The 9,733-nt window shown below is 43.3% G+C and overlaps 1 protein-coding gene across 4 annotated transcripts in view; it reads right to left on the reverse strand.

Moving 5' to 3' along the window:
- The window catches only part of LOC125454504 (spermatogenesis-associated serine-rich protein 2-like), a 146,058-nt gene extending 138,980 nt beyond the window's left edge, over positions 1-7,078 (reverse strand). The window contains exon 1 of one of the 4 annotated variants that reach the window (XM_048535369.2): positions 6,909-7,078. The gene's annotated coding sequence lies outside the window, so the exon portion shown is untranslated. Of the gene's footprint in view, positions 1-6,512; positions 6,649-6,903 lie in introns of those variants that run through there. The other 3 variants (XM_048535370.2, XM_048535371.2, XM_059647149.1) reach the window with 3 other exon arrangements.
- Positions 7,079-9,733: the final 2,655 nt, after the last annotated feature.

The following is a 9,733-nucleotide window of genomic DNA, read 5'->3' on the forward strand; positions in this document are numbered from 1 at the left end:
GATCCTTGAATTGTTTAATAAAAATCAAAAGAACCACCGATGCTGTACATCAGAAACAACAGCAGAAATTGCTGGAAAGCTCAGCAGGCCTGGCAGCACCTATGGGCAAATATCAGAGTTAAATGTTTTAGATCGAGTGAACTTTCCTCAGAATCTGCTGAGCTTTTCATTGAATCAACTGACTTTTCACTGCATTCAGCAGCGTGCCCCTTTGTCATACTTACATGGAGTGCAGCAGTTCAAGGAGGTGCTCACCAACACCTTTACAAGGGCAACAAGGGAAGGGCAATAAATGGTGGCCAGCTGGTTACGCCCAAGTCCCATGGGTAAATTATTTTAAATGATGAAGGAATGGTCCTCTGCACTGCCCCTGAGGATGCCACACCACCAATGATTCCACTTCTTATTGCTGACCATGCTCTCCAGTGCTGTTCCACTTATGCCATAGCAGCTTTGGATGATTCACAAGAGATGGGTTGCCCTTGGCCAGGATTTGCCTCCTTTTAAGTCATTACCCTAACTTCTGCATCATTAAGATGCCAATGTCAGTTCTGCAAGCAGCGATCACATGGAGCATTTCACCTATGACCAGCATTTGAAACCTGGACACATTCACCCCAATTACATTGCAAATGTAAAGAAATTATTGCAAATAAAATGTAGCCACAGTTTGCAAATGTTTGATTCATTTGTTTGCCCCTTTAAAGTCCTAGCGTCCAGCAGATGTGGATTCTGCACTTTTGCCTATCAAACTGGCAATGACTGCACCCACGTTGTCCCAGCCATTTTTCAGTTTCAATTCACATCTGGCAGGGAACACAGGTCATGGTGGCCAACATCAGTACTGGGCTCGGTCTTGTCACAGAGTCCTGTCCGCTCCACACCCACCCCCCTCCCAATAGCCATGCCCCTTCTACCTTGCACCACTCAGACAGCCTATTTCCACTCATTCCTCCACATGTGGAGACCCAATGCATTGAACTTACTCTCCTCCTCCCAGCGTCAAAACCCAACATGACACCTTATCGATTCCCGTGCTGCTCCACTACACAATGCTTTGGTGGTCACAGCCAATAACTGCCCTCCTTTTAGCTCACCACACCCTCCAATGCTGTTCCACTTACACCCCCCCCCCCCCCAAATATACCATGAGATTCCCCCATCGCTATCCTTCTCCCTGCCTCTATACAGGTCGCTGCAGTACCCTAAGTGTTAAATCCCCCATTTTTTTTTGAGTAATGAATATCCACTTCCCCTTCAGAGCCCGTTTCAACTTCCTCAACAATCTACCCACAGGCCCACTGTATTTACATCAGACATCTGACTGATGGCAACAAGTTGCCCCTAGACACAACTTACTAGACCAGACCCCCGCGTGGTGTCTACATAACACTCCAGCTGTTGCGGCTCCCCCAATGCTCATGATGGCCCACTCCCCAGGCGGTCGTCAGGTGTTAACGCCTTACGATGCCCATCCCGAGCAGATGACTGACTTTAGTCAAGGCCCTGCAACATGTAACTTGTGCAGACCAGGCCATGGCTGCTGGTATGGGCCTTACCTGACAGCAGGCCCGACCCTCCCTCACCCACCCTTAATCACTCCTCCCAGCTAGACTGAGGGTGAGCTCCCATCTGCATTCGAATGTAGCCATCTCGAATAAACGTGTGGTGCGTTAGTTGCACAGGCAGCTGGTACATGCTGTCAGTGTTAGATTAACGTTTTAGTATGCCACTCATAAATCCAGCCCCAACCAGACAGATCCCTACTACCAAGCAGCCTGTCTGTGTGTCTGCGCAGCAATGTGGCATTATTGATAGCCTCTGGTTCTGTCTGAAGCATCAATGCATGAGCTGGCATGGCATAACATGGCCAGGATGGCACATTACAGATGGTGAGAACATGAGACTTGCATTTTGTCAGCAAGTGCTGAGTGAGCAAGCAAGCAGCCCCAAGATGCAACGTGGATCGATCCATCAGCTGAGGGTCTGTCCCTCTGTGCAAACTGTCCTTGCAGGAGCCTTTCCACAGCACATGCTGGTGCGCCCCGCAGTGTGGGTATGTGCTCCCCACGCATCCTGCAAGTGGAACAGAGAGGTGCCACAATCATCAGGAGACAAATGCCAGGTGCCAATGTGTGTGTATGAGGAACACATGTGGCTGGTGCCTGTGGATTGTGCCCTGAGATACCAGTTGATGCTCAGCAACATGGAGATTCCTCACAGCCAGCAGTGAGCTGAAACCACCAGGTACCCACACTGACTTCCATATCAAGAATTCTCAACGTCGACTTTGTTTGGCAGATTTGGAAAAATAGGAAGCTGTACATATTACTTAGGTGGGTTGTGCCATTAATAAGGCATTTAATAAGCAACAATCCTTTTTTAAACTTTCTACTTCCTCACATCTGCCACCTGACAGATATTTAAGAGATACAGTAAATTACTTCTGAAATTGAAATAAGCCTTGCTGGATGACTTGCCCAATTCTGCCACAAATCTCACCATAGCCCATGCTGCTCAAGCCCCTCTATACTTCTGCCCCAAGTCTTTGTTATGGAGATGAAAAATTACGATTAACAATCTAATAGAGCTCTTACTCAAACACACTTGGTCCTGAGGGAAAAATATCTTTCATACAACCCATCCACAGAAATTAAAGCTCCTCAAGAGGCCAATTCCTTGCGAACAACAAACATCTATTTCACTAACACAACAAAGATTTTCTTTTATTAACTTTTGTTAAACTGTCATTAAAAATGCGAACACAGCCTCCAACATCAGTATTTCTGATTGAAACTTAACCAAGTACTCGTAATGGGCTCAGTTATAATAACAATGGCGTTTATTAAAACTGTGACCATCATGTCTAAGCTACACCAGGTGTCCTGTGAATCACAGCAGTCCGGCAATTGGTGGGGTTTCTTTTCACTAAGTGAGGTCATAAGCAATGTCTCCCTCAATTTTGAATGCATAAGAGCGATTCTTCCAATGGGAAAAGTGATTTTGTGCATCTCAACACATATACAACATTGATCAATGTAATGGTCAACTTACCTTTGCAGGACTGAAACCAATTATTTCTCACTTTTGTAAAATCATACCTATCATACATTAAAGCATCTAACTGCCACTGTCCTGATATATCTCTCACTTAGCTTCCCTTACAACCTACTGCTCCTTTCATGCTGAAGGTCTTATGGGCCTTCCAATTTTGAAAGCATGCCCCACATCTTTAACAGAGAATCTTCATTCTGCTTAAGGGAGTATATCCTGTCAAATTCCTAATGCGTGACAGGTTTCCTTGGGGAGTAGGTTTTGCATCCAAAAACAGTCACCACACAAAATCCAGCCCTTCTTTTTTGTCTCATTAGCTTTTTAAAAAAATTTCTATTTTTCTACATGCTATCATTATTATTTTTGCCTTTTCTTTCTTTCAGTAAACCTTTTAAAGAAACAATTTTATTCCCCTAACCTCTACCAACGCTGCTGCAAAAATGACCCCATTTTCTCTCCTTCCCTTTTGGAAAATATTGAGTTTCTGCCTAGTCCCTTTCCAAATATTTGGTGCTTACCATGTGACAAGGTGAGAGAGAGGGAAAAACATGCAGTAGATGCAGGACAATGTGGCCAGTTGTGAAGTTAGATGCTTCGGTGTAAAACAAACAGAAAAGAGCTATATTATTTAAATGATGGTAAATTGAAAAGTGTGGATATACAAAGGGACCTTGATCTTCTTGTACACCACTCAAACTAGGTGGGCACAGCAAGTAATTAGGAAGGCAATTGGTATGTTGGTCTTCATTGTAAGATGATTTAAATTTAGAAGTAGGGACGTCTTACTGCAGTTATACAGTAAAAACGCACTTGATGTATTGTATCTCTCCACCTAAGAGAGCATTTACTTGCCGTACAGTGCAGCAGATGGACACTAGGCAGACACTGGGGATGGTTGGGCTGTTCTGTGTGGAGAGATTGGGTTGACTGGGCGTGTATTCACTAGAGTTCACAAGGTTGAAAGGGATCTGATTGAAATAGAACATAGAAAAGTACAGCACAGTACAGGCCCTTCGGCCCACGATGTTGTGCCGTGGAATATTCCTAATCCAAAAATAAAATAACCTAACCTGCATTCCCCTCAACTCACTGCTGTCCATGTGCATGTCCAGCAGTCGCTTAAATGCCACTAATGACTCTGCTTCCACGACTACCACTGGCAAACTATTCCATGCGCTCACAACTCTCTGGGTGAAGAACCTGTTGCTGACGTCTCCTCTATACCTTCCTCCTAACACCTTAAAACTATGGCCCCTCATGGCAGTCAATCCTGCCTTGGGGAAAAGTCTCTGGCTATCGACTCTATCCATGCCTCTCATTACCTCATATACCTTGATCAGGTCACCTCTCTTCCTCCTTCTCTCCAGAGAGAAAAGTCCGAGATCAGTCAACTTCTCGTCGTAAGACAAGCCCTCCAGTCCAGGCAGCATCCTGGTAAACCTCCTTTGCACCCTCTCCAAAGCCTCCACATCTTTCCTATAATAGGGCGACCAGAACTGGACACAATATTCCAAGTGTGGTCTCACCAGGGTTTTGTGGAGCTGCAGCATAACCTCACGGCTCTTAAACTCGATCCCCCTGTTAATGAAAGCCAAAACACCATTTGCTTTCTTGACAACCTTATCCACCTGGGTATAACATTCAAACAGGGCTGGACAGACTAGATTCAGGGAGGATGATTTCCCCAATTGGGGAACACAAAAGCAGCGGACACAATCTTTGTTTATGGAGTACACTATTTAGGACTGCGATGAAAGAGGATTTCTTCACTAAAAAGGGTTGCGAAATTTGTGGGGTTCCTTACCATAGAAGGCCATAGAGACCAAGTCACTGAACATATAAATCAAGAAAGAGACATATAAATTTTAGATATTAAAAGCATCAAGAGGTATGGGGAGAAAGCGGGAGCATGTCATTGAGATGAAGGATCAGCCCCAGTCCTACTGAATGACAAAGCAAGCTCAAAGGGCCGAATGGTCTAACCTGCTTCTAGTTTCTATGATTTAGGTTCTGTCTGGCCAGTTGGATGTTCATGTTAGAACCAAAGTTTAACAAAAAAAAGTGAATTCTTTCTGATATCTCTCCAAAATCCCTTGAAAATAGTTTCTGATCAGTTGCTGTTTCTGGGAGCTTGCTTTGCTGTTGTTGCTAGGCTTTATACATAAAGAACAGTAATTACAATTCAAAAGTGCTACATGAGCTTCTAAGCACTTTGGGTGCCCTGATATTGCGATGAGCATGTTATAAATGCAAGTCTTTCTTTTTTCTCTGTTCTGTATGGCACAGGCGAATACCACCAAGAAGCAGTGCACTCATATTTCACCTCTCAGGCCGTGGATCCTTGTGTTCCAGAGGCTATGCACATGTGGCTCATTTCTAATCACATCTTGACCACATTAGTGGTTACCATCTTGGCTCCATCACCATGATTAGAGTGCAAACAATATAACTTTTCCCAATGTTAGAATCAGTGCCAAGAGAAACAAAAATGACATTACTTTATCACGGGCGCTTAGAATTGTCTGACATTGTCTTTGAAGCAGAATTAGAAAAGCTGCAATACTGGCTCGTGAACTTGCATATTCCTGTTATAAATGTAATCCATGTTTAAAATGTTAAAGCCAAACTAAACATCCATGTCATCTGAATTATAAAAGCAAGTTTATGAATTGCGGATGCATAATATAATGGAACATCTGGAAGTATCCCAACAGTTTTAATCTTTATGCAGCATCTGAAATTAGTTTGAAGCTATTAACATAAGTGTTCACTGTCTTCCCTCAGCTCTGCCTTCTTCTTTTCCTGACTGACGTGACTTCTATTGTGATGTATAATGACATTTTGCAATCTCAATCAGCAATTGACATTTTCCATCAAGCCTTCTACTTCATGAACTATACTATTACAATGATAAAGAGCTTTACTCTAAATGTATTTCAGCAATGTTAGGCAAAATATTTGAAACTGATCATAAAAGAAAACCCGAGTGAAAGTTGAATTTGTTTAAATTGAACTTGATGACCAGGATGCTTCATAGTTATATTTATTCTACCCTTGCATCAAACTCCATTAAGAATCACAAGAATAGCTCTTCTCAGTCTGGACAGTCTACATAGTGTCAGCTGTGTAAACAAACCAATTCACTACATAGTACAAAAGGCAGTTCTGGAAAATATTTGAAAGTACACAACGTGAGCACTTTTTAATAACAGATCAGACATCAATTCTTATGTAAATAGAAAGTCCTCGTTCGATTTACTGCTCGACAAGTGGCTAGAGGTCTTTAGCCCAATCGCAGTTAGTATTTCCATTAATTTTGTACAAAGCATATTGAGAAGATTGTATTACAGTGCCGTAATTCCAGTGAAGCATTCGAAACCAGTGGCAACATAGCATAATGACTGGATTTAGTTCTCTACTTGAAGCAGCAACAAGGAGATTAATTGGAATTCACTGACCGTTAATGCCAATTCATGCTGTAAAATAGCAAGCTGCCTGCAGTATTCTCCCTTCCACGGGTAACCCTGCACAAACCCTTGTTTAAAGCAACCTCTGCTTCCAGACTTCCAGCCAGTCTGCAAAGCAAGCCAAGACGTTTGGGGTTTGCCCATCAGCTCCGCAAGAAATTATTCCCTGGACAACAGCTCTAAGTTAAAGAGTGCACACAGGTCTCAGAAACATGTAAAAAGGAAGATGCCTCAGCAAACAAGAGGCGCTTAGGAGAAAGCACACAGATTTAAATCAATTCCTGCCCACAGTTGGACTGCATGGAAACTCAGGGTAGGTTAGTTGAAAGTACATTTACAAATGAAAAAGACTGTGTGAGTCTGTGCTAACAGTTGCACTTACTTTACCTCAAAGGGAAGGCCTTTTGGTATGCTTGTTGTAGTAGATAATAAAGATCACCTGGATTGGCTGGCTGGAGTCACAGCCTAAAATATCCAACGGCTGTAGTGAATGAAACCCTCAATTCAACCAGTAAAATAGTTAAAGACAGGCACTAGCTCTGCCCTCTTGCGAAGAATTTCCCTACGTTTATCAGTGCGTGTGCAAACAGAACACACAGCTGCCAAATGCAGCCCTTCCCCAGGCTCTGCCAATATTCTCCTTCCTGTCTCGCTCAATCTTTCCATTCACTGCAGCACAAAAAAAGGGAATTTCAAAAAAAATGCACAGCAACTGAAGTGTAAGAAGCAGGATTGCAATTTTTGTTGAAATAGGCTTAGCATTTTCAATGGCCTGTCCTGTCGCAATTTGCATTGTAAAATAACAGAAGATTGTGCGTTTTATACAGAATTCTGATCTGCGATTTTGAGGTCAATATACTGAAATATATCTTTGTCACCTTCAGGAGTTGTGACACTGAAATCTCTCGGTTGTGCTAGGATGACCCCCTACACTGGGGTCTGTTGGGGGTCACATGAGCAATGAATTAACACAGGACAAGCATCACATTGTGAACAACTCTAACCTGCCTCATACATTTAGAAACTTTGATATGCACACACCCTTTAAGGAGAATATCCAGATTTCTTGTAGAGGGACTTGTCTGCCAATTAATTTTGTTTCAAATGCTCTTCCCTTGGAGTCCATGTTGCTGTCCCAGCACCTCAGTGGCGGGCCTGACAAATGTGCAGACCAGGACAGACCGAAATAAGGAATTGCCCCAATGTGTACCGCCTCTGTTCCCCGAGTCATTATTGCCTCTTTAGTAATAAATGCCTGCCCCTTAAGTGGTAAAGAGGAATCTTCAAGAAACAATGAGGACCGAACGACGCTGAGATTGCCTACAAGGTCGATCTCATCTTGGTGGGAGAATCATGGAACCATCCAGGAATGTGTATGCCAAGGCTCTGTGTGTCTATTTTGAGCTCCCCAATGCAGGCATCTCCCCACTTTGTTTTCTTTGATGCTGCTGAGAAGTAATACATTCAGTAATATTTGAGATAGCTGCTTGGCCTCAACAATGTGGGGATAGAGATTGGGGCAGGATTACAGGCAGTTGGGAGGTACAATGGGAAGAATACTGAATGGCTGGAAAATTGAGCATCAATTATCAGCAGAACATGAAATCTACAGCTGGCTGAGGGATTAGGGCCCAGACAGCAAGCCTGGAGGTGTAGAGACTCAGGAGAGTGATTGAAGGTTGAGGGGAACCGCTGCATGGGCACTGGAAGAAATAGGGGTGGAGTGAAGCAGAATACCAGCAATCAGGACAGACCATCAATGTGGAGTCAGGAGAGCATTCTTGCTTCTCCTGGTTTCACATTCAGGTAACTTATTTACTTGCTTTGTTTCAGCAGTTATAAGGGCTGCTTTCCCAGATTTCACATGAGAAATTACTGGTTAAACTGCATGTGGATGAGAAAAATCTCAGGCATTAGTTTAAACAAGAGTAAGAGTGTTCTTTTAGCATTCAATCCACATGGTGGATCAAATTATCTGGTTAACACATTGTTGCTTATAGGACCTTGCTGAGTGCAAATTGGCTGTCATCTTTTCTCCATTACAAAAGTGAGTGCATTCGAAAAAGACTTCCCTGTTTGTACTGTGCTTTGCAATGTCTTCAAGTTTTGAATGGTGCTTTGTAAAACAAGTCTGTCTCCTCTTTTTTGAAGTTCACTGGCCTCTTTTGACTCAGGGTGACAAATATAGCACTGGTTGTATTGCAGTTGGGCAAGGGGAAGGTTCTGAAAGAAGGAGGGAAAGACAATAGAACTTGCTGTGAAGGGAGTGGGGCAGCTGACCTGGGAAGTCAGTTCCTGGGCATTTAAACTGACGACCTGTCAGTGGCACCACACAAAGTTTAATGATCTCCCACAGGTTGTAGATGTCAGTCAACAGACTTCCTACATGAAAGCTTTTACTTATCACATCATCAGTCTAACATTGTTCAATGCACCAGGCCCCATCACTCACCCAACAGAACTCCCTGACACTTGGAACCCATGCATAACATCCAACTACTCTTCCACCTCAATAAAAACCAAAAGAACTGCAGATGCTGTAAATCAGGAACAAAAACAAAGTTGCTGGAAAAGCTCAGCAGGTCTGGCAGCATCTGTGGAGGAGAAAACAGAGTTAATGTTTTGGGTCCAGGGTCACCGGACCCGAAAGGTTAACTTTGATTTCTCCTGCTCAGATGCTGCCAGACCTGCTGAGCTTTTCCAGCAAATTCTGTTTTACTTTGTGGAGACGACAGTGGCTTGAAACAAGTGGTGTTCTAATTAGGTGGTAGAAGTTTCAATGTCCCAGCAACAGGTTGAAGTGCAGTGATAAAATCAATATTGTAGAGCCTCACATCAGTATGGCAGGTTCAAACCGATTACATATTTGCACACTATGATTGCTCATTAGCCTGAAAAAGTTTTCAATAAAGGCCTATGATTGAGACAAAGTCAGCATGCCTGGGAATGGATTCTTACATGGAGACTCAGGACCAGCAAAGAGAGATGAGGAGAGATAATGGAGAGACATCGGGGGCAAAAAAATTGAACACGTGATCTGCGAGAGGATAGACAGTGTGATCAGTGACGTTGAGCAGTTAAGATGGAAAAGTCTATGTTCTTAGTGTGTTGGGAGTGTGGTGGATACACTTACTCAAGGTACAAAAATGAGGGACCTAAAGGGTATGTCAATCTGCCCAAATATGAATCATGGTCGTGATGCTGTCTGACAT

Source organism: Stegostoma tigrinum, chromosome 7 (genome assembly GCF_030684315.1).
Source record: "Stegostoma tigrinum isolate sSteTig4 chromosome 7, sSteTig4.hap1, whole genome shotgun sequence".
NCBI classification, from domain to species: domain Eukaryota; kingdom Metazoa; phylum Chordata; class Chondrichthyes; order Orectolobiformes; family Stegostomatidae; genus Stegostoma; species Stegostoma tigrinum.